Below are 25,047 nucleotides of genomic sequence, written 5' to 3'. Positions count from 1 at the left end.
ATCCAGCCATAGTGGCCTAAACAAACTAGTAGTGTCTTTTACTCTGCCTTATACAGAGGTCAGCAGCCCAGGGTTGGGACGGTGGCTTCACCATGTCTTCAATGTCTGAAATACCTTCTCTCTCCAGGCTCATCATCCTCAGCACTGCTATCTATCTTCAGTGTCACCTCATGGTCCATAGTGGCAGCTGGGCTCCATTCCTCAGCACTGCTATCTATCTTCAGTGTCACCTCATGGTCCATAGTGGCAGCTGGGCTCCATCCTATCTGTATTCCAGGCAAGAAGAAAGAGGAAGGGGGGAAAACCCATGCTCTCTACCAGTCTCCCTTTTCCAGAACTTTCCCTGGAGCCTCGCCCAACAATTCTCTTGCTCATATCTCATTGGCCACCCCTGGCTGCAAGGGTCGCTGGGAAATGTAGTCTTTTAGGTGGACACCTTGCTCCCCAGAATAGAATAAGGGTTCTGTGACCATAGAAAAATGGGAACATGGCCGAGCGCGGTGGCTCACGCCTGTAATCCCAGCACTTTGGGAGGCCGAGGCGGACCGATCATGAGGTCAGGAGATGGAGACCATCCTGGCTAACACGGTGAAACCCCATCTCTATTAAAAATACAAAAAATTAGCCAGGCATGGTGGCAAGTGCTTGTAATCCCAGCTACTCGGGAGGCTGAGGCAGGAGAATAGCTTGAACCTGGGAGGTGGAGGTTGCAGTGAACCTAGATCACGCCACTGCACTCTAGCCTGGGCAACAGGGTGACGAGACTCTGTCTCAAAAAAAAAAGAAAGAAAGAAAGAAAGAAAAAGGGGAACATGACTTCTGGGTGGACAAGTGCAGTCTCAGTCACTGCTTCTTTGCGTTGCAGTATTCTAGGAACTGCTTGGAGTCAGGACCAGCTGGGCCCAGCCCCTACTTCCTGCCTGTGTCTACAGGCTGTGCGGCCTTGAATAAGCTTCCTAACCTCTCTGAGCCTGTACTATTGCCTTTAAAATGGTGGTTATCATGAGGACCAAACGAGATAAAGTATGTGCAAGCAATTTATAAAGTGTAAGTTGTTATAGAAAAGAAAGATACTCTTTTTTTTTTTGAGTCGGAGTCTCACTCTGTCACCCAGGCTGGAGTGCAATGGCACGATCTCGGCTCACTGCAACCTCCGCCTCCCAGGTTCAAGCGATTCACCTGTCTCAGCTTCCCTAGTAGCTGGAATTATAGGCGTGTGCCATCACGCCTGACTAATGTTTGTATTTTTAGTAGAGATGGGGTTTCACCATGTTGCCCAGGCTGGTGTCGAACTCCTGAGCGCAGGCAATCCACCTGCCTCGGCCTCCCAAAGTGCTAGGATTACAGGCGTGAGCCACCGCGCCCGACCCAATACTCTCGTTTTCATTTATTCCTCTAAAAAGCCTTGTGAAGCAAGCAGTGAGATACCTAGCTCCACATTTGAATGGAGAAGAAACCGAGGCTCTGAGATATGAATTGACTTCTATGATGATGAAATCTGAGCCCTGTTTTTGTTAATGGAATGAACCTTGATTCCATCCTGAGCCTGAGCCCTGATCTTGGTTACAGACTGAGCCTTGATCCTGGCCTGAGTTGAAGTTCTGATCTTAGTTTTAGACTGAACCCCAATGCTAGTTACAGACTGAACCCTGCTCCCCACCTGAGCCTAAGCCCTGATCTTTATCTCTGAGTCCTGATAAAGAGGGGCCCTCTCGAACCATCTAGCAGCACCCAAAGGTGTCCACTGGGCTTCAGAGAGGCACAAATGGATGATGCTGATTCTTAGGCCTGGAGGATGGGGCTTCCTCCCATTTGGTGATTCATCCAAACCTTGCTGAGTAGTGGGGAGAGCAGACCAAGTCTGTGGACCCTGGCAGAGACAGCCAAGTAGACATCCAGAGAAATAGGAGAAGCACATGGCCTGCTTCCCCTAGTAATTTTCCCAGCCCAGACAGCTGTAATGGGGAAGGTATTGAAATTTAAATCAGAGCCCAGCCTAACCTCTCGGCCTGCCTGCCGCCCGCTGCCGCTTTGCCTGTAATCTCAGGCTGGCTATCTCCTCCTTGGGAGAACGACAGACCGACTCAGGGAAAGTGATAAATTTTCAATTTTATTTTAAAATATACCAGATGGGAGATTTTATTGGAGCCATAAATATGTCAAGAGCAATGTTGGTGTGTGATGGGCGATGCCCCCTCCTTGGGGCCTCTCTCCCTGTTTAGAAATTCCATCAGATTCTTAATAAGAGGCTCCAGTTCGACTGCAGCAAAATAGTCTCTATATTAAAGCAATTGAATTTCCATTTGCCAGACATCTTGTGCTTTAAGCTTCCAGGTTCCAGGGGTGTGGGGTTGCTAAGCCGATTCTAAATGAACCTAAACTAATAACTGCACAGCACGCTGGGGGCTGTGAAAGAGTGGGAGGGGAAGGGGAGACGGGGGAAGGGAAAGGAAAGCAGGGGAGGGAAGGGGAAGGGAGGGACAGGAGAGGAAGAGAGGAGGAGGTGCTGCCAATCACAGACCCCGGGCCGGGGAAGGGAGGGACCTCCCTCACCTTTCCAGCTCCTTCTGCCAGCCTGAGATGAAAATCTTGCAAATGACAGAAGGGCCAGCTCCCTCTGTTCACAAAAGGAAAGCTGAGGCCAGAAAAAGGGGTGAGGGGTGATGATGTGGCTGGGATTCTGGTCCCTCTTCCCTCCTCATTGCTTTCATTGCTGTCTTCATTGATTTGCTATTTTGCAGGCCTTCTTGGGTAGGGGTCCTTGTTGAGGTTGGGGCTGCTGAGCAAGGCTGGCCCCCTCCCCCAAGACTCTCCCCTGCACCCTTTGGAAGGCTCTGCTCTGCCTTGGGGATTTGCCTCACTCGCTTTCCCCCGCAGCCTTTCTCTCCTGCGTCAAGTCATTCTTTGCTCCTGCAGAAATTTCAACCTTTCACTTGACCTCAAGCATCTCCTTATCCTGGAGAATGGCTCAGATTATGGGCTCAGGGACATCAGAAGTGAGAGGATCGAAAGGCTGGAACACCAAGGCTCAGAGGCGGCAAGGGCACAGGGAATACGATTCTTCTAGAACAGCCCCTGGACTGTGGGTATGAATAGGTGCTGCCTACCCACAACCTCTCCATCCTCCCCTTCTCAGCCAACCTCAGCCAGGTCTAAGTGGCACCTGCCCAGGTTTGACAGAGGTGATCCCCAGGTAGTAAGGGACAGAGTCGCAGCCAGAATTCCTCCCTCATTGAGAGCAAGGCTCCTAATCTCACTGAGCCTCCATTCTCAAAAATGGATATACACTTCTGAACACCAACAACAAACAAAAACAGTGGGCATACAGTTATTTACACCCCAAAATATTTGAGAGCTTAAATGAGATAATCCATGAAAACTGTGTAGCATAATGCTGGTCCCTAGTAAGCACTCCAAAATGTTAGCTATTATTATTCCTTTGTTATGATGATAATTATTGCTGCCCTGGGTGCTTCCAGTGGGAACTATATCTCCCTGTAGGTCTGTGTCTCCCAAGTTGTCTGGCACAGAATTCTGTAGACAGTAGCTGCTCAATGTTGAGTTAAATAGTTAGAATTTTCCATCCACTGGGACAAGACGTGGGCTCTGGAGGTAATCAGAGTAGATTCAAATCCTGGTTTTGACTTCTTTGCTCTGTGTGCTCCGTGACCTCTCCATGCCTCAATTTCTTCATCTGTGAAATGGGTGAATAATCCTTTTCCTGCCTTCTTTCAGGACTGATGCATGAACCAGAGCTGGAGAAAACTTTCTTAAACTACACTGTTTCTTATTCCTCCTGCCTGTCTCATCAAACTGGGTCTTTCTCAGGGACCCCAGGTACCTGAGTCCCAGGAGGGTCCTGAGAGAGGCAGGGCTGGGGACAGCTCCCACCATCTGCCCCTGACTCCCCCATCTCCAACCCAATCATGAGCTGTGTGCTGCCCTCCAGGGCCCAGCTGCTGAAAGTGGACCCGTGGACAAGATCATGGCAGTGGCCATCCTGGTATCACACAGGATGTTGGAGCTAGAGATCTGATAATGTGACCGGAGAGAATGAACATGTGGAATCAAGCAACAGAGATCAAGGCCAGCCCCAGCCATAGTGACAGCACCGCTGGATAATTACTGCCTCATCCACAGGGTTCTGAGCGATGGGGTTTTTGCCTCTGCATGTGGATGTGTGCTTCTCTTTGGGGAGAAGGTCCATAGTTTTCACCATCTTCTTAAAGGACTTCCAGACCCTCAAACTGTTCAGAACCAGGAGCTCAGTTCTCCACCCAGGGTCTGCCTCCCAGCCACACCCACGTCCTTACTGACAGGGAGAAGAGGCAGGCAGAGGGCGCACACAAACCTGAAAGCTCCACTGTCCGGACCCCAGACGGGCCTCAGACAGGACAGTGAGCTCCCCGGAGACACATAGAGAACCGTGGTGAAACCCTCCAGCACGGTGCCTTCCTCATGCCAGGCGTGAGGCAGTTTAAAGTCGAGTGTTCAGTAAAGGGCTGACTCTGAATTGTCACACCCTGGGACAAGCTCCCAATTGCCTCTGGGCTCAGCAGCCATCCTGCTGACCTCCAAGGTCCCTGCCCACTCTGCTGTTCTCTGCTCCTTTATTAGGGAGGGCCAAGGACATTCTGGTGATTCGAAGCAGAGGAGTGAAAGTCGTTCCTTCCCGTTGACCCAGCAACATCTGGATCAGGTGAACTTTTCCAGAGGGCTCACCATGTCCCCAGCATAGTGCCGCCTGCCTGTGGGGCTGAACCTCCTTCATCCTCCATTTTAGAGATGGAGAAAGCCAGCCTCAGAGAGGCCAGGTGAGTCCATCAAGCATTGAGGTCACATGGCCAGTATGTAGGGGCTGGATGGGGCAGAGTGCCGTGAGGCAGTCCTGCAGGGATGCCATCTGCCAAACCCTTTCCTGGAACTCCTCTCTTTTCATGTTGTGGGCCTGCAAGAGAGGCCGGGCAGGGGCGCTGTTAGGAAGCTGAGGTTGCAAGAGTTAGAGTGACCTGCTCAAGGTCACACAGCGAAGATAGGGCAGAGGTGAGGCTCCAACCTAGGTCTTCCAACGCCCCATTCCCTGGTCCCTAAAGAGACAAATATTACAGATACTTTGCTTTAAGATGTACTGAAACCCATCCACTCATCTGCTCGCTCATTCCGCAGGTGTTTCTCAGGGACCTACACTGTGTTTAGGCACTGTGCTAAGTACTGGGGAGGGGTTCAATGTTATCAAAGCAAACAACAATGCCTGCCCTCCTAGAGTTTATATTCTAATGCAGGAGAATGAGAAACAACATAAGTAAGTTAATTACAAAGTGCCAGAAGGCACATCTGTGGAATGCAACAGAGCAGGGTCAGGACATGGGGAGGGCCAGGCGGAGGCGGTTTAAAGTAGAATGTTCAGGGCAGGTCTGGTGAGAAGATGAACATCAGGCTGGGTGCAGCAGCAGATGCCTGTAATTCCAGCACTTTGGGAGGCCGAGGCGGGTGGATCACGCGGTCAGGAGTTTGAGACCAGCCTGTCCAACATAGTGAAACCCCATCTCTACTAAAAATACAAACATTAGCCAGGCGTGGTGGCATGCGCCTGTAATCTCAGCTACTAGGGAGGCTGAGGCAGGAGAATTGCTTGAACCCGGGCGGCGGAGGTTGCAGTGAGCCGAGATCGCACCACTGCACTCCAGCCTGGGCGACAGAATGAGACAACATCTCAAAAAGAAAAAAAAAGAAAAAAAAAAGATGAACATCAAGCAGAGAGACTTGAAGGAGCTGGGGAAATGAGCCAGCCATGTGGACCCAATGGGAGGAGTCTGTCAGCAGAGGAGTCGCCTGTGCAAAGGGCCTGAGGTAGCAGTGGGCCTGGGGTACTTGTGGACAGCAGGGAGCCTGGTGTGGCTGGAGCAGAGGAATGGGAGAAGAGTGAGAGGTGATGATGGGGGAAAGGTGGAGAGAGAGGAGCAGATCATGCCTTGGCATTAAAATTGCCCATGGGCAGATGGGCCTTCCTGGGCAAATCTGAAGGTCTCACAAATGATGGAGCCACAGGGGCTCATCACAACCAGAAGCAGAGTGGGAGTGGGGGCATCCAGCTCTCTCACCTCCCCTGGAAGGAGTCTTCTTCCCCAACCTCTCCTACCCTCACCCTGTGCCACCCCATGCTGCCCCTACCCCACCTCATGCTTGTGGTGTGTCCTCAGGGAGACTGGGCCAGGCTGGGTGAAGGAGGAAGGTCCATAGCCTTCCCCAGCCTAGGAGTCCGCTGGCCACTAGTCTGAGTGAGCTTTGAAGCTGCCAGGCCCTGCAGGGGCACTAGAAACCATTAGCAGGCAAACAAAAGGCCTGGGGAGGCCTATGAAGCCACCCTGGAAGCTTACAGCTAGGTTCATTTCGAATTGAATAAAGAGCCCTGAAGCCCAGCCATAACCACCCCCTACTCTCCACACCCCTCCCAGACTCCTGACCTGAGGAAAGGCAGGCCCAAGGGCTTGTCCATGGCCACACAGCAACCAAGGCCAAAGCCCCGGTTGTCTCCAGAGGGGAGAAACTTTCTGTGCCCATGCGTGCAGGGCAAGCCACGGCCCAGAGAAGGCCACCACGGGTGAGGCCCAGGCCGGGCACGATGTGCAGAGTGGGTAGGTGGACATTGAGAACCCTTCGGGTGAGGCCCGAGCCAGTGAGTTCAGGGGCTGAGGGTCTCCTCATCTGTTTACACTCTGTGTGACCCTAGAGAAGTGTCTTAACCTTCCTGAGCCCAACTGCAACATGGGGTTCCTAATAGCCCTACTTTACAGGGTGGCTGTAAAGATGAAGTGAGCTCACCCACCTAAGGCACTTAGGCTACTGTGTGGCTCAGGATAAGTGTCATCCTCCCACTGCCATCCCTCAAGTAAGAATGGGGGGGTGGGCAACTGCCAGGCGGTTCCCAGGCCCGGGTCTCCAGGGCAGACCCGCGCCTCTAGCGGAGCTCAACCCTGAACTGAGGCTGCCTTCCCCACCACCAGCCTCAGAGCCTCAGAGGCAGCCTACCAGACGGGCGCTTTTAACAGGTTTTTAATGTGATGGAGCTCGCTGAGCTTGGAGAGTGGAGGCACGTCAGGGGCTTGCCTGGGGAAGCTTTCAAGGTCAGCCAGCAGCAGCCTGACCTTGAAGCCTGCCCCTTCCCAGGAACAGCCTAGGGGCTGCCGAAACCATTGGCCATCAAGGAGGCCCTGGGGGCCCGAGCTCAGGAAAAGTATTAAAAAAAAAAACAAAAAAAAAACCCAGTGATGAAGAGGCGTTAAATGGATTAAAGAGGCAGGTGGCCAGAGGGGATGAGGGGCAAGGCTGTGCCAGGGACAGCAATAGCAGAGACCTCCTCCTCCAAGAGGCTTCAAATCGGCTTCTCCTCTCTCGTCACACGCCAAACAGTCTCCCAAGTGGAAAGGCTGGGAAGATAAGCAACTTCCCCTTCATCTCCTCCTTCTCACAGTCTCCCCAGCAGGACAGCGCTGCTTCCTTCTTCCTGCAGATTCATAAAAATCAGGGTCATCTCCCTGAGAAATGGCTCAATTATCAGCTCCCCTCACAGAGAGCACAGAATAAGATGGGCCTTACAAAGTGGGGCCACCCACCAGGCCACCCGCACCCCAGCACACTGCCTCGGCGCTCCCCAGAGAAGACAAGAACTCTGCAGGGAGGGCTTGGCACTGTCACCGCCCTCCTCCCCACCTTCTGGGGGCCTCTGCCACAGCCCCAGTGGTGGCAGGCCTGTCTAGGCAAGATGGGACTTCAGCCCCTTCCTAGCTGTTGCTGTGAGCGGGCCGGTGGCCAATGGCCTCAAGTCTAGTGTGTTGGCTGAGCCCCTCACAGCTCACCTGGCACTTCACCCCCATTATCCTCTGTAAGGCGGGGAGTGGTATACATCTGTTTTAAAGACTAGGAAACCAAGGTCCTTCAGCCAATAGATAGAGGAACTGGAATTCAAATCCAAGTTCTGGTTCCCAGACCTGGGCACTGCAGAGCCGGCATGGGGAGGAGCCTTATAGGCCTCTCAGCAGTGGGTCACATTCTTAGGGACTGGCGGGGCTCCCCCAGCAGCCAGGCCAAGGAGACCCCAGGGAGAACAAGAGCAGAGGGCAGCCTCTTCCCAGCTTTCCTTCTGCCCAGGGCCTGGGTCGTGGCCAGGGCACAGTGGGGAAGGCCAGGCCCCTTCCAGGATACACACCGTACCCCAGCCCAGAGGGAAGTCATGGGAAACTTAGGGCTTCGGGAATCCCGGAGTGTCCACCCCACCCCAGAGAAGCCCAAACGGATGAGGGGATTTCAAGCTGGGCTGGGAACCAGGTGGCCTTGTTCCAGTCCCAGCTCTGCCATGGACGAAGAGTGGCCTTGGACAAGTTCCTGCCCCTCTCTTCCCTCAGTTTCCCTGTTTGTGAAATAGGTGATGATCCTCTCTAAACGGGAAGATCTCTCTGACTCACCCCCAGGAGGATCTGGCCACCCTCTCACTCTAAACTGGCCCGGGTAGAGCCAGTAGCTGGAAGAGCCAGGGCTGAGCCCACCGCATGGGAATTCAGGGACGGGGTCTGCTGAATTCCAAACTTTCAGCAGCAGAGCGCTGCAGGGCCTGAGCTTTCCCACAGATGCAGCTCAGCCCCCAGAGCAGGCCCCACAGTTCCCACTGCAGCCCTTCCAAGTGGAAACCACAAGGCTGTGGAAGCCCGGCAGAAAGTAAACAGAAAGCACGTCCCCAGGACCTCAAGGCCCCGGGCCCAGCCTGGGGCAGCCCTCAGGGAGGCGGCTCCAACCAGAGCAGATTCCTGCCGAGCCTGTCTGGACTAGCCTGGGGCCCCTGAGGGAGGAGCCAGCCGCCCCCACCCCCACGCCCCCTGCTCAGATCAGAGAAAATGCTCTCTGCTTCCTGCTCAGAAGTGCCAAGGGGTAGGGGAGAGCAGGCCCGACACCAGGGCACAGGGCCATGGTCTTAGCGCTGCTACAGATTCCCTGGAGGGGCAAGGCCAACCCTGCCAACCCTCCCGTGCCTCACTGTCCCCATCTGAACAACAGACACGGCACATCAGCTACTTTCTAAGGTCCTTCCCAACTACTGAGAGTTTGATCCTAGAACATGGCACGAGGTGGTCCGCTGATAAGGGGAGAAGAACGGGGGCTGTCTCAGGGGCTCGAGCTGGGAAGGCAGGCCAGGCCTATTAGGAGGGACCCACGTGGGCGTCTAGTCCTGGCCTCCCTCTCCCCCTCCACATGCCATTTTACAGCGGAGGAGACAGAGGTCTTTCCCAGGCCAGCCACACAGAGATGGAGTGCAGGGCTTCTTGCTGGCCCTGGGGTCCTGAGCTCAGGCCCTTGAGGAGGCTCAGGCAGGCCCTGGCAGGTGCAAGCAAGGATAGGGGAAGGCAGTGTAGTGTGGGCCAATCTTGCTCCACCTTCTCCTCCTGAACCCCCCAGCTTTTCTCCAGGGCCCGACCAGGCCTCTAGCTTGGACCTGTCTTCGGGCAGGTGAGGGGAGGTGAAGTGCAGGGGACAGGGAGCAGGCAGAGCCGCAGGACTTGCTCCTCTCCATCTCTGGGCCCCTTGTGATGTCCTCTGCCCAAAGGGCCTTGTTTCCCAATCTCCTCCAAAGTTACAAAGTCAGCTCCCTGTCATCCACACAGTACTAAAGCCATGCTGGGTTCTGAGAAGATGGGGAAAGGCCTCCACTGGGAACCACATCCCACCCAGGACTCAAAGCTCCATTGGCTGGCTCCAATACTCCTGCCCCTTCTGCCTGTGGTCCCTCTCCTCACAGGGCCTGGACACACGTCCCTGAGACTGGCCAAGGGCCAATTGTACTCCAGAAAGACCCAGACTTACCTTCCCACTTCTATGCCAGATTGTTCTCCTGAGCAGCTGCAAAAAGCCACCCCACTTCTGTAGCAAAAGACCTTCATGCAGATGGTCTTGATGGCCCATGACATATGTCCAGGCCTGTTAGAATCCTGCTTTGGTCTCTAGACCTACCCCACTATGTCCACGTCCGCATGGAAAGGCTCTTGGGATCTCACCCCAGGCTCCCCAGCAGGATCCTCTTCTGGAGTTGGGAGGCGGGAGAAAGAGTCACCGCAGGGAATGGACAGATCAGGCCCCTGGCACCAGCCAGGTGTGGCTGGAACAATCAATGACTGAGCCCTGGACCAGGAGCCTGGGTTCTAGTCTCAGCTTTGCTGGTGACTTGTTGTGTGATGGTTGGCAAGATACATCTTCTTTCTGAGCCTCGGGCGCTGTTTGTGAAGTGGCATTGTTAACTGCTCCTCCTTTGGCTGTAGGATCTCCACCACACATCACTGTCACTCCTACCTGGGCTCAGATCTTTCCCTGGCATCTTTTCCTGCCCACCTCCCCCTACTCAGCACCCCTTGGAAGTGCTCCTTCTTGGGACCTGAGGACAGCACAGGCAGCATGGCCCACGTACCCACCTCCCAAGAGAGGCCGCCAGCAGTGCCTCCTTTTAGCCACAGGCCCTGGGACCAGTGAGCCAGGGCCTACAGCAGCCCACATGGCCACATGGACACATGGAAACGTGGCCACACTGCCACAGAGTCAAGAGCTCTTCTCCCTGCTGAGCAGGCTAATGCCTTAATCCCTTTACACAAAGCCTGCTGATTCTTTCCTCGGGGTGGGGGGGAAAGTGGTTGGGGCACAAATTGGCTTATTCCACTGATCCAGAGAGAGGCTTCTCCCATGAGGCCGGCAGATCCATCCCTGTGTGTGGCTGTCGCTCAGCTCTCTGCAGCACACACACCCTTCATTACCCTCACCCGCAGGCCTCCAGGAATCCTTGTAGATTCAGAGATACGGAGACTCCCCATGGTCCTCCCTCCCTCCTTCCAGAACTGCTGAGTATTGGAGATAGACAGGCCTGGGCTGCCAAGCTCCTACACTAACTAGATTTGGGGTATCTGACCCCAGGTACAAACTGCTAGGGAGGACACAAGAGAAGGCAAGAGAGGATACGCCACCCAGAAAATAGTACAATGGGAGAAGTTTCTCTCCATTCCTTTCAGTCACTTTCCATAGCCCTATCCAGGGCCCAGCCTGGCCAGAAGAAAGATATTTTGTAAGCTTCGTTCTGATAAAATTGCAGACCATCCAAAATGAGGGTAGCCTCAAAAGAAGGGACAGCCAGTGGTGGAGCTTCAGGCATTCACAGAAGAGACCACTTGGGTCAGGAAGCTTTTTGGGTATCCATGAAAGCCCACGGCCCTGTGGCACCTGCGTGTGTGCGTAGTGAGGTCAAGGGGAAGGTGGCATTTCCAGAGGGAGGGAGGCAGGTGGTGCCACGAAAACCAGTTCACACACAGACTCGTCAGAACACCCACAACAGGCTGGTTCGTAGTGACCTAGAACTGGAAACAACCCGATGTCCATCAGCAGGTGCCTGGATTCCTGTGGTACATTGGTGCAATGAAATACTACTCAGCCATACAGAGGCATGAACTATTGATACACACAACTAACTGGATAAATCTCAAAATCACTACCCTGAGGGAATGGAGCCAGGCACAAAATAATACATTCTACACAATTCCAACCATGTGAAAATCCAGAACAGGCAACCCAATGGATCTTGGTGATAGAGGTCAGATGGGGAGGAAGGAGGGGGTGAGAGGAAGAAGATGTGAGAGAACTTTCTGGAATGATATGAAAGAAGTGTTCTGTATCTTGATTTGGATGATAGATACATAGACAATTGTCAAAACCCATTTAACTGTACACTTAAGGTTGCATGTCAATTTTACCTAGTATGTAAATAATAAAAATAAGCATGGAATTTTTTTAGTCAGTTAGTTAAATCTTTATTTTGGAATCATTGCACACTTACAGAAAAGTTGTAAGACAAGCACAAAGAATTCACATTTACCCTTCACCCAAATCCCCCAACAACTAGCATTTTACCACAACTGGTTTATCATCCTTTCTCTCTGTCTCCCTGTCTCTCTCTCTTCATATATGTGTAATTATACATACATTATGTATATGTCCTACATATCATTGTTTTCTGAGCCTTTCAAAAGTAAGTTACAGATATCATAGCCCTTTCAGTCAAAATAGTTGTGTGTATTTCCTAAGAATAAGGTTATTTTCTTGTCCTTGTTATCAAAATTGGGATATTAACATTAATAATAACATTTTCTGATCTATATGCCTTCTTATTCAAATTTTGCCAATTGTTCAAAGAATATCCTTTATTAATTTTTTTCTTCTGGTCCAGGATTTGATCCAGGATCCCAGGTTGCATTTACTTGTCATGTCTTGTTAGTCATATTTAATTTGGAATTGTTCCTCAATCTTTCTTTGTCTTTCATGTGGTTGGCATTTTTGAAGAGTGTGGGCCAGTTGTTTTAATAAATGTTCTGGGGTCACGGTGGCTCACGCCTGTAATCCCAGCACTTTGGGAGGCTGAGGCGGGCGGATCATGAGGTCAGGAGATCAAGACCATCCTGGCTAACACGGTGAAAGCCCGTCTCTACTAAAAAAAAAAAAAAAATTAGCTGGGCGTGGTGGCGGGCACCTTTAGTCCCAGGTACTCAGGAGGCTGAGGCAGGAGAACGGCGTGAACTTGGGAGGTGGAGCCTGCAGTGAGCCGAGATCACACCACTGCGCTCCAGCCTGGGCCACAGAGCGAGACTGTGTCTCAAATAAATAAATAAATACATAAATAAATATTCTTTAGTTTGGGTTTGTCTGATGTGTCCTCATGATTAAATGCAGGTTATTGATTTTTGCAGGATTATCACAGAAGTGAAGTTGTGTCCCTCTTGGTGCATCATCTCAGGAGGTACATGATGTCTATTTGTCCTATTACTAGTTATACTAATTTGGATCACGGGTTAAGGTGTGGTCTAGCACTGTAAAGTTACTATTTTTCCATTTCTATTTAATAAATATTTTGTGGGTAGCCTGGGCAACATAGTGAGACCCAGTCTCATATATATATATGTCTCCATATATATATATCTCATATATATATATGTCTCCATATATATATATCTCATATATATATATGTCTCCATATATATATATCTCATATATATATATGTCTCCATATATATATATCTCATATATATATATGTCTCCATATATATATATCTCATATATATATATGTCTCCATATATATATATCTCATATATATATATGTCTCCATATATATATATCTCATATATATATATGTCTCCATATATATATATCTCATATATATATATGTCTCCATATATATATATCTCATATATATATGTCTCCATATATATATATCTCATATATATATATGTCTCCATATATATATATCTCATATATATATGTCTCCATATATATATCTCATATATATATATGTCTCCATATATATATATCTCATATATATATATGTCTCCATATATATATATCTCATATATATATATGTCTCCATATATATATATCTCATATATATATGTCTCCATATATATATATCTCATATATATATGTCTCCATATATATATATCTCATATATATATATGTCTCCATATATATATATCTCATATATATATGTCTCCATATATATATATCTCATATATATATATGTCTCCATATATATATATCTCATATATATATGTCTCCATATATATATATCTCATATATATATGTCTCCATATATATATCTCATATATATATGTCTCCATATATATATATCTCATATATATATGTCTCTATATATATCTCATATATATATGTCTCCATATATATATATCTCATATATATATGTCTCCATATATATATATCTCATATATATATGTCTCCATATATATATATCTCATATATATATGTCTCCATATATATATCTCATATATATGTCTCCATATATATATCTCATATATATATATGTCTCCATATATATATATCTCATATATATATATGTCTCCATATATATATATCTCATATATATATGTCTCCATATATATATCTCATATATATATGTCTCCATATATATATATCTCATATATATATGTCTCCATATATATATATCTCATATATATATATGTCTCCATATATATATATCTCATATATATATGTCTCCATATATATATATCTCATATATATATGTCTCCATATATATATATCTCATATATATATGTCTCCATATATATATATCTCATATATATGTCTCCATATATATATATCTCATATATATATATGTCTCCATATATATATATCTCATATATATATATGTCTCCATATATATATATCTCATATATACATATATGATATAAGTCTCATATATCTACATATATGATATATATGACATACATATGATTATATATATCATATATATGTATATGTATATATTAGCCAGGCATGGTAGCATGCACCTGTAGTCCCAGCTACTCTGGAGGCTGAGGTGGGAGGATCACTTGGGCCCACCAGAAGTTTGAGGCTGTAATGAGCTGTGATTGTGCCACACTGCATGCCAGCCTGCCCAACAGGAGTGAGACCCTGTCTCTCTCTCTCAAAAAAAGAAAAAGTACTTTGTGGGGAGTTACCTTTAGACTATATACATATCCAGTTCTTTGTCAGATTTTTCACCCACTAATTTCAGGATCTATTGATGATTCTTGCCTGAATCAATTATTACTATGATGCTGGTCAAATGTAATTTTCTAACCTCAGAATTTCCTCTTTATTAGTTTGAATTTTACTATACAGAAGAGCTTTTTCTTTTCCTCATGTATTTATTTATACTCACTATGTTATCTCTGTATGGACTCAGGGATTCTTATTTTATTCAGTGGGTTGTAATTCATTCTTATCATTATTCATTTTGGTGCTCAAATTGTTCCAGGTTTGGCCAGTGGGAGCTCCTTCAAGCTGGCCCCTGTGTCTTTTTGACATTTCCCCATCATTCTTTGAGCATTTTCTTACTTTCAGGTTCATCACGTACTTGTCCTGGAAATCAGCTATTTCTCCAAGGATCCCTTGTTTATTTTAGGAGAGAATGCTCTGGGAGATGGAATATCCATGACCATATCTATATTAACATCTCTATATAAAGCCATGTGCTTGTACGGTTACCTCCAATTTCAATTTAATACGTAAGGGTACATTCTTGTCTTCTCCCTTCCAATACCTGTAACTCACTTCTCCAACAGTGAGAAACTTGGACCCCGTGACTGTCATTATATTTACTCATATGCCGAAGCCTAGAAGTTTCAGAATGGCTAAACCATACCGCTGCAAAAAACAAACCTGCTAACTAGAGTCTGACATTTTTGCAGATCTTTTTTATCTTTTGTCTGGGCATATATAGTAAAATACTGTGTTCAAAATGCCCTTGGGTCAGATTTTCCCCTCCTTTTAGTGTGGTTGTTATTCATTTGAAATGTATTAGGTTTGTTTGTTTCTGACTGTATTACATTTTAGAGACTTCCCCCGTCCTTTACTGTTGTTGTTGTTTGAACAGGTAAAGCACTGATGTGGCTCTGAAAGCCAACACTATACAAAACATTTATACTCAGAAAAAACAGCTCTCTGCTTATATCCCTTCCACCCCATTCCCACCCTACCTTTGTAGGTAACTGATCTCATTCGTTTATCCTTCCTGTGTTTCTGTTTGCAAAAACAATCTTCTATAATATATATTTAAATAAATAAATTTATATATTCCCCCTTCCATAATATATAAAAGGGTAATAGTTTCTTATTTCCCCTTCTTTCTTACACACAAAGTAGCATTCTAGAGTTATAGTTTTTCACTTTAATATTTTAAACTTAACAATACATCCTGGATTCACTCTATCTCAGTTAGTAGAGATTGTCCTTAATTTTGTAAGCTTACATTTTTATTGAAGAATAGCATACATACCGAAATCATAATGTACAAGTCATAAGCGTATGGCTTGATGATTTTTCACTTCGTGAAAAATGTAACCACCACCACATAACTGTAGCACCCTCATACAACCAGCACCACCGAAGTCCTTTCTTATCCCTTGCAGTCACTACCCATATTAAGGGACCCCGCTATCCTGACTTGTAACACCATTGATGAATGTCTGGTTTGAAAGCTGTGTAAATGGGTTCATATAATATTTGCTCTTTGGTGTCTGACTCATTTTGCTCAGCATTATGTTTGTGACATTTATCCATGGCTATGTGTAATTATACCTTGCTCATTCATATTCTATAATTATATGACTATATATATATATTATTTATTTGTTTATTTTTTTTTTTGAGACAGAGTTTCGCTTTGTCCTCCAGGCTGGAGTGCAGTGGCGTGATCTTGACTCACTGCAACCTCTGTCTCCCAGGTTCAAGCGATTCTCCTGCCTCAGCCTCCTGAGTAGCTGGGACTACAGGTGCACACCACCACGCCCAGTTATTTTGTAATTTTAGTAGAGACAAGGTTTCACCATATTGGCCAGTATGGTCTCGATCTCTTGACCTTGTGATCCACCCGCCTCGGCCTCCCAAAGTGTTGGGATTATAGGCATGAGCCACCATGCTCGGCCTTATACCACAATATTTTTATCAACTATGTTCTTTGGCTGGGCTCAGTGGCTCACGCCTGTAATCCCAGCGCTTTGGGAGGCCGAGGCGGTCGGATCACGAGGTCAGGAGATCGAGACCATCCTGGACAACATGGTGAAACCCCGTCTCTACTAAAAATACAAAAATTAGCTGGGTGTGGTGGTGCGTGCCTGTAATCCCAGCTACATGGGAGGCTGAGGCAGGACAATCACTTGAACCAGGGAGTCAGAGGTTGAAGTGAGCTGAGATCATACCACTGCGCTCCAGCCTGGTGACAGAGTGAGACTCCATCTCAAAAAAAACAAAACAAACAAATAAAAAACAGAAAAACAAAACAAAACCCTATGTTTTTGATGGGTATTTGGGTATTTCCAGCTTTTTGGCTTTATAGTTAGTGCTATGAAAATTCTAGTACCTAGACTGCTTTTGGTACCTAGAAATGTAGTTGCTGCGTTATAGGGTCTGCATATGGTTAGCTTTGGTAGGCATCATTAGATGCTTTTGCAAAGTGTTGATATACCAGTTTGCATTCTTACCAGCCATGTAAAGCAGTTACAGTTGCTGCACATCCTCACCAACACCAAATTTTTAAAATCTCTCTTACTCATTTTAGCCATCCTGAGGGTGTGTGTTCTACTGGGGCTTTATTATTATTTTTCGAGACGGAGTCTTGCTCTGTCGCCCAGGCTGGAGTGCAGTGGCGCGATCTCGGCTCACTGCAACTTCCAACTCCCGGGTTCATGCCATTCTCCTGCCTCAGCCTCCTGAGTAGCTGGAACTACAGGTGCCCACCACCGCGCCCGGCTAATTTTTTGTAGTTTTAGTAGAGACGGGGTTTCACCGTGTTAGCCAGGATGGTCTTGATCTCCTGACCTTGTGATCCGCCTGCCTTGGCCTCCCAAAGTGCTGGGATTATAGGCATGAGCCACTGTGCCCGGCCCCATGTACTGGGGTTTTAATCTGTATTTCCTGGATGAGCAAATAGCACTTTTTCCCAGGATCACTAACAAACTAGTCCCCTTGGCTCTGGCCTTGGAATCAGGAGACCTTACTCTGCCCACTCTGATTGGGTGAGTTATGTGACACTGACCTGTCAGTCCTTTCCTGACATGACAACAAAATACTTTAGATTGGGTAATTTATAAACAACAGAATTTTTTTGCTTGCAGTTCTGAAAGCTGGGAAGTCCAAGATCAAGGCCCCAGCAAATGTGGTGTCCGGTAAGGGTTTGCCCTCTGCTCCATAGATGGTGTCTCGTTGCTGTGTTCTTATGTGGCAGAAGAGGCCAGGGAGCTCACTTGAGCCTCTTTTATAAGGACATAATCCCATTCATAAGGGCAGAGCCTTCAGGACTCGATTACTTCCAAAAGGCCCCACCTCTTAATACTATCACATTGGGGATCAAGTTCCAAAACGTGAATATTGGAGGGACACCAGCATTCAGACCACAGCATGATCTATCTAAGTTTTCTCATCTGTAAGTGGGAACAATAACCCTTGGCCTGCATTTGCAGTAGGCGCACACTGTTGTTGGAGTTGATGGAGCTCCGGGACTTTCTTCCAGGCCTGTCTCCCTACTTCAAGGGCACAGGTGTTTTTAGAAGACAGGGTTTGTTGCCCACATGCCAGTCTTCTCCCCTACTTCTACCCTGGATCTTTTTCCTCCTTTGACAGCATCTCAGGGCTTCCTCTTCCAGATCAACTTCATCTTTTTTTCTATATCACTGAGGCAGGATCTAGGCCAGAAAGGACAATGGATGGACCCAGGAGGTGGCCATTTGCATTTGGCTTGCTCTATTGCTGCGTGACCTGGGCTGGTTTCTAAAAGGAAATGGGGTATAGACATTGCCTGCAGCATCCCTGGGGCACTTTAGTGCTCTTGTGTGCTGTGCTGAGGAGGAGGTCATCCAAGCAGGTTAGCAGATGGGAAATAGACAAACCATCTTTGTGTACTTAGGATGCCAGATAGACATGCAAATAGCTGCCACATGCCTGTGTGGCAAAGAAAGTACAGCACCCCCAAAGGAACTCTCAAATCCCTTTGGAGAGCCTGTGGGAGGAGTGTGCTCCCAGCTTTCCAACCTTCAGTGCACCTGGACTGTTCTGAGATGGGGATGACTTGAGTGTAGAGAAGCCCAGTCCCTTATTCACTCCAAGAAGACGCTGAGCCATGGTGTTGTGCAAAGCGAAAGGCAAGGCTCTGCCTCAGTGTCCTCAGGATGGCTCAGTTGTAGACCCTGACTACAGATGCCCAGAGCCCATGGGGAAGCTAAGGCACAAGCATAAACAACTGTGGACCAAGTTCTGGAGGGGCACAGATGGTTTCTAACATGAAGGGCTGGTGAGTAATGTAGGTAAGAGTGAGGGAAGGTGTCACAGGTCCAGGGACCAGCCCGTGTACAGATGTGGAGATGGGGACCTGGGGCATGTTCATGTAGTGAATGAATAAAGGCAGGTGGGCTAGATCACCAAGGCTTGAAAACTTGGCTGAAAGGCTGGGATTTTATCCAGTGCATAATGACCACTGGTGTTTATGAGAGGGTTTGGTGCAGGCGTGATAGAATCACAGCTGATCACAGATGCTCACCTTTAGAAGGTCTCCAGCTCACAGAGCCTCTCCCATCAACTCCCCCACCACCTTCCACTATTTGAACTCTCTTCCTTATTGAACCAAAGACTTTTCCTGCTCCAAGAGATCCTCACAAAGTGAAAACTCTGGGTGCCAGCTCCATCCTTGATGGGATCAGCTGTTCAGCCCAAGACCCTTAGAGAGGTTTGTTTCCAGAGGTAGGGGCCAGGCTAGTGTTGATGAGAGTGAACATAGGGATAGGCGGGGAGGGATTTTTTTTTAACATCTGCTAATGACAGTCATTATATTAAGTATCCGACATTCAATATTTCATTTACTGTTTGTAGCAACCCTACTAGGAAGGCATTCTCCCCATTTTACAGAAGAAGAAACGGAGGCTTGGGCAGACTAAATTATCCACATAGTAAGTGAGTCTGTTTGCAAAACCTGAGCCTTTTCTGCCGCCCCAGGTAGAGTGTATGCGAAGTGTCTCTAGGAAGCTGGGTGGGAGGGGAAGGGTTGTCTGAGCCCAGTGCCCGTTTGCCCCATGACATGCAGCTCTGAGGCCTGGGCCTCAAATGCCGTCACCCACAGAGCTGCTCTGGTGATCTCCCCGACTGGATGTTCCTGGCTAAAGGTACAGAATTGCAGTCTTTTCAAAGTACACCAGGAGATGTCAACAGAAAGAGTGAAATTGTGCTCAAATTAGAGACAATTTTCTGGAATCCTCTGTTTTCCTCCCCCTGACAAGCAGAAGCATGGCATCCATTCAGCAGCATTTATGCTTTTAAATAAAATGCTGCCATAGAATCCCTCGAACTGCCATTTGTGAAGCAATATTCTCATCACTATCTCCAGGTCACAGACACTGGATGCCATGTCATGCAAAGGGTCGACTCGTTCACCATTCATTCAACAAGCATTCAGTAAATACCTGCTATGGGACTTGCTCTGTGCTGGGCACCGAAAACACAGATGTGGATGAAACCTATGTAGACCACGAGATCCTCAGTGGCTACACAGAAAAACAGACATTGTAGAGGATTAAGACCTCTGCAATGTGATAGAGCTGATAGAGGCCTGGGGTAACCCCTGACGGTCTCCGCAGGGGTGGGGAGTGGGCTAAGTGATAGGAATGCCCGTGGATCCCCATAGGGATTCAGACAGGCAAGTGGGCCTGCCCAGGGACTCAAGGAACCTAGGTCTTCTGCGACCAAGGTGAGCATTGGTGGAGGGGAAGGGAACTCCAGGTGCCAAGACTGGCTTGAGCAGGGGTCTGGACAAGGAACTGGCATGTGCGGGACGGTGAGGCCGCCATGCTGCGGAGACGTGAGGGGGACAGATGATCGGCTGTGGGCTTTTGTTGCCTGGCCTATCACAGCAGCCTCCACCCTACTGGTCCTGCAGCAGTGCCCCTGCCTGGCACCTGGGCTTAGTCCCCTTATTTAGTGTCACACACCCTCAGCTCAGCTGCCCGTTGTGTCCCACACAATCAGGCTGTGTCTCACTTCTAGCCTACACTCTTGCTGTCCCCTTTTCCTGGAATGCCCACACCCCACTCCCCTTCTTCCCCTGGAAAGTTGTGTTTAAGGCTCGGCTTAGCCCTCCCCTCTTCACAAAGCCTCGGGGTGGAGTTCACTGCCCGCCTCACCACTCAGACATCTCCCCTGGGGACTCTTGAGGGGGATGGTCTTGTTGAGCTGGTTGGTTTGTTTGTCTTTTGGGGAGGGGCTGGGTCTTGGAGCCACAAGTGTGACACACATGGAGGGGTGGTACAGTGGAGGATGTGTGACCTCATCACATCCTAGAGGAGAAAAATTTCTTTGTTTCTTTTTCAAACACAGGGTCTTGCTCTGTTGCCCGAGCTGAAGTGCAGCAGTTCGATCATGGCTCATTGCAGCCTTGAACTCCTGGACTCAAGATATCCTCCCCGCTCAGTCTCCCGAGTAGCCGGGACTTACAGGTGGGAGTCACTGCACCAGGCTCAAATAACTATCTTAACTGTGAGAAATGGTGAGCTGGCAAAAGTTCACAGCCTTGACTATGCATGCCATCGATGCCAGTGATAACAGTGCTGGCCATTCACCATGGCCAGCTGTGTGCTTCTTGTTTTGCCACAGTGTAAAAGTCATACATTTTTCATCAAGAGAGAAAATGAAATCAGAGCACCATCAATTTCTCTAATCCAATTCCCTTCGAGCAGTATTTATACCTTGCCCCAGTGTCTAGGTGGTCCTAAGGGAAGTTTAGGCTTTCTCCCTCAGTGTGTGAGACCACCTCCTCCTTGATACCTCCTTGGGTGGCCCAACTCCACATCTGCAACTTGCAGCATCAGCCCACTAGAGACCAACGGCCCCTGGAGGGTGTCATGGGACCCTTGCAGGCTCCTCTTCTCCCCACACCTTTGAATCAGATCTGGCCTTGCTCACAGATCCACTGCCACTGTTTCCCCCTCACTATCCACTTGCTCCTTCTGTCTCACCCACAACCCTGCCCCCAAGGCCAGCCACATTCCTTCTCAAACCTCTGTCTCAGGTTTCCCAAATGGTGGCCCCACGTTCATGCAGGTATGTCCTGTTCCGCCTACAACGTTTAGAGCGTTTTGAAAATCAGCATGAGTGAATTCACTTCGTGATCACCTTTCAAGCTGTATGCTTAACATTTATGTTTTTCTGCACGTATCCTTCCATTTAAAATATATATATTTTTTAATCAGCAGATTTCAGGCGAGGCATGGTGGCTCATGCCTGTAATCCAAGCACTTTGGGAGGCAGCAGGTAGGAGGATCGCTTGAGCCCAGGAGCTCAAGACCAGCCTGTGCAACATGGGGAAACCCTATCTCTACCCAAAATACAAAAATTAGCCAGTCTCACAACCCAGCCTCAAATAAATAAACAAATCAATAAAAATTTTAAAATAAGATAACTTTTTAAAAAAAAACATCAGATTTCATATGGAAATCTAGACTTCCACCCTCTCTTGAACACTTGGAAGGCCAGTACTGCTGGGCGTTTATCCTAAATCAGCTTTAGCTGGTGGCTGCCTCCTTCAAAAAAGACAAACACTCCCCCTTTTCCACAGTCTCCACCACTGTCTATTGTACCCACTGGCCACTCCCCTCATTTGTGTACCTGTCTTGCCCCTAGGGCAGGCATTCAAGCCCATTGTCTTTGGGTTCTCCTGATTTATTTCCTACTGCCTCCATGGGGATCTCAAACTCAACCCAACCATGACCAAGCCACATCCTCCTCCACTGTTCCCAAAACCTCCTCCCCTCCAATATTCCCCATCTCAGGAAATGCTTCACAATCTGCCCAGTCACTCAAGGAAAAAGCCTGGACATTTCTAGGACTCCTTGTATATCCCTTGCCCCATCTACGATTTATCATCAACCTGACAATTCTGCAAAGCTGCCTGCTGCTCTGCATTCCCACAGCACATGCTGAGCCAAGCCACCGCCAACCCAAGCTGGGACCACAGCAGCCTCATGACTGGTCTGCCTGCCCCGACTTGGGCCCCTCTAGGCTGCGGCACCCTCTGCAGCCAGAGAGGCCTTTGTACAATGCAATGTGATTATCTCGCTTCCCTCTTAGACCCCTTCTATAACTTCCACAGCTTCCCATTTTCCCCCAAAATCCAAATTCCACAAAGGTCTAATATCACGGCCTGTCTCTGTCCCTAGCCTCTTCCCACACCTCGTCCTTCTCCATGGCATACACACTAACCTTATTTCAGTTCATGCTGTTCCCTTCAACACTTCACTCCACACTTCACTTTTTGAAACAGGAGGTGTAACTTTTATAGAGTAAACCATCCACATCTTACATGTACAGCTTGTATGATTTTTATATATGCAAACACGTGTGTAGCCACTATCCATTTCAGTATCCCCAAGATCTTCTTTATGTGCCTTTCTGGCAGTACCCACCTATCGTTAAATCGACTTTGGTATAGCTTAGTTTTGCCCATTCTTGACCTTCATAGAAATGAAATTATATAGTATATGTTCTTTTGTGCCTGGATTATTTTGCTTAAGATTACGTCTGTGAAATTCACCCACATTGTTGCATGTATTAATAATTAATTCATGCTGTTTGCTGTGGAATCTTCCATTGTATAGATACACCACTGTTTATGCATTCTACGGGTGATGGGCATTTGAGTAGTGTTGTGGACTAAATTGTGTCCCCCCAGATTTTATGGAATAAAGTCCTAACCCCTAATGTGTCTGTATTTGGAGACAGGACCATTAAGGAAGGAATTAAACTTTGCAATTATGTAGACAGTAGGAAAAAAGGCTGGGTGGGTGGCTCACGCTTGTAATCCCAGCACTTTGGGAGGCCGAGGTGGGCAGATCACAAGGTCAAGAGATCGAGATCATCCTGGCCAATATGGTGAAACCCCGTCTCTACTAAAAATACAAAAATTAGCTGGGCATGGTGGCGCATGCCTGTAGTCCCAGCTACTTAGGAGACTGAGGCAGGAGAATCGCTTGAACCCGGGAGGTGGAGGTTGCCGTGAGTCAAGATGGCACCACTGCACTCCAGCCTGGTGACAGAGTGAGACTCCATCAAAAAAAAAAAAAAAGGAGGTAGCGAAGGTTAAATGAGGTCATAAGGGTGGGGCCCTGGTCTAATAGAACTGGTGTCCTTATAAGAAGAGAAAGAGACACCAAGCGGGCCATTTGAGGACACAGTGAGAAAGCAGCTGTCTGCAAGCCAGAGAGAGAGGACTCACCAGAAGCCAACCCGGTCGGCACCTTGATCTTGGGCTTCCAGCCTCCGGAACTATGAGAAATAAATGTCTGTTGTTTAGGCCACCCAGCCTGTGGCATTCTGTTAAGACGGCCCAGGCGGACTGATGCAGGTAGTTTCTAATTGAGGGCTATGACACAGCTGCTATAAATACTCTTCTACGTGACTTTTGGCAAACATAAGCACTTCTTTCTATTGGCTCTGTCCCCAGGAGTGGGTCATAGGGTAGAGGCATTGATAGAAGGACAGAGAGAAAGAGAAAGAGACAGGAATTATTCTTTTCTGAACCATTTGAGAAGTTTAAGCAGATACACTCTCCCAAACCTCATTGCAGCCAGTGAAGATAGGATGCTCTCTTACTCCCGTCTAATCTTTAGACTCCATCCGAGTTTCATTATTATCCCAATAATGTCCATTATATCGAAAGGGTCCTATCCATGATTACATGTTGATTTAATTGTCAAATGTCTTTACTCTTCTTCAGTCCTAGACAGTTCCTTCATCTTTACTTTTATGACCTTGACACCTAGAACAGTTACAGGCTGGTCATTTTGTAGAATGGCTCACAATTTAAGTTGCTCTGATGTTAATGTGTTTTGGGCAGGAATATACAAAAGTAATGCTGTGTTCTTTGCATTGCATCCTGTCAGGTTATTTGTGGTCAATTTGCCCCATTACTGGAGATATTAAATTTTATTCCTTGGTTAAGATGGTATCTACCAGGCTTCACCAGGGTTAAATTAATGAGTATATTATACTTATTAATTAACTTATAATTAATTAATTAATATTTTATATAGAGTAAGTTCGAAATTAGGTAAATATCCTGTTTCTCATCAAAAATTTACCCAATAGGTTTAGTATCCATTAATGATTCTTGACTAAACCAAATATTTCTACAGTGCTTGCAAAATGTGACTTCCTAATTCCATTATCCCTTCCACATTTATTAGTTTGCATTCTACTTTAAGTAACAGTTTCTCTTCTCCCTATTTTTTATTCATTTATTTACTTGTATTAATATTGACTCACAGATCATTATTTTGATGCTCAAATTGTCCCCGATGTGGCCACTGGGAGCCTCTTCAAGTTGGCTCTTGTGTCCTTTTTTCTTTAATTTCACATTTTTATTTTTTAAATTGTGGTAAAATACACATAAAATGTACCATCTTAACCGCTTTAGTGTA

At 47.4% G+C, this 25,047-nt stretch overlaps 1 protein-coding gene and 1 long non-coding RNA gene across 2 annotated transcripts in view; both read right to left on the bottom strand.

The window, feature by feature from the left end:
• Window positions 1-2,091: 2,091 nt before the first annotated feature.
• On the bottom strand, window positions 2,092-10,603 carry LOC129014710 (uncharacterized). Its single transcript, XR_008494283.1, has 2 exons — window positions 9,853-10,603; window positions 2,092-5,087 (listed from the first exon to the last, which is right to left on the bottom strand). It is a non-coding gene; the product is annotated as an uncharacterized LOC129014710 (long non-coding RNA).
• A 1,206-nt stretch (window positions 10,604-11,809) lies between these two features.
• HMG20A (high mobility group 20A) overlaps window positions 11,810-25,047 on the bottom strand; it is a 108,142-nt gene continuing 94,904 nt past the window's right edge. Inside the window, exon 10 of the mRNA XM_054451893.2 lies at window positions 11,810-12,508. The gene's annotated coding sequence lies outside the window, so the exon portion shown is untranslated. The remainder of the gene's footprint in view (window positions 12,509-25,047) is intronic.

This window comes from Pongo pygmaeus, chromosome 16, assembly GCF_028885625.2.
Source record: "Pongo pygmaeus isolate AG05252 chromosome 16, NHGRI_mPonPyg2-v2.0_pri, whole genome shotgun sequence".
Taxonomy (NCBI): domain Eukaryota; kingdom Metazoa; phylum Chordata; class Mammalia; order Primates; family Hominidae; genus Pongo; species Pongo pygmaeus.
Note: the sequence above shows the minus strand (reverse complement) of the source record. Positions and strands in the feature narration are given on the sequence as shown.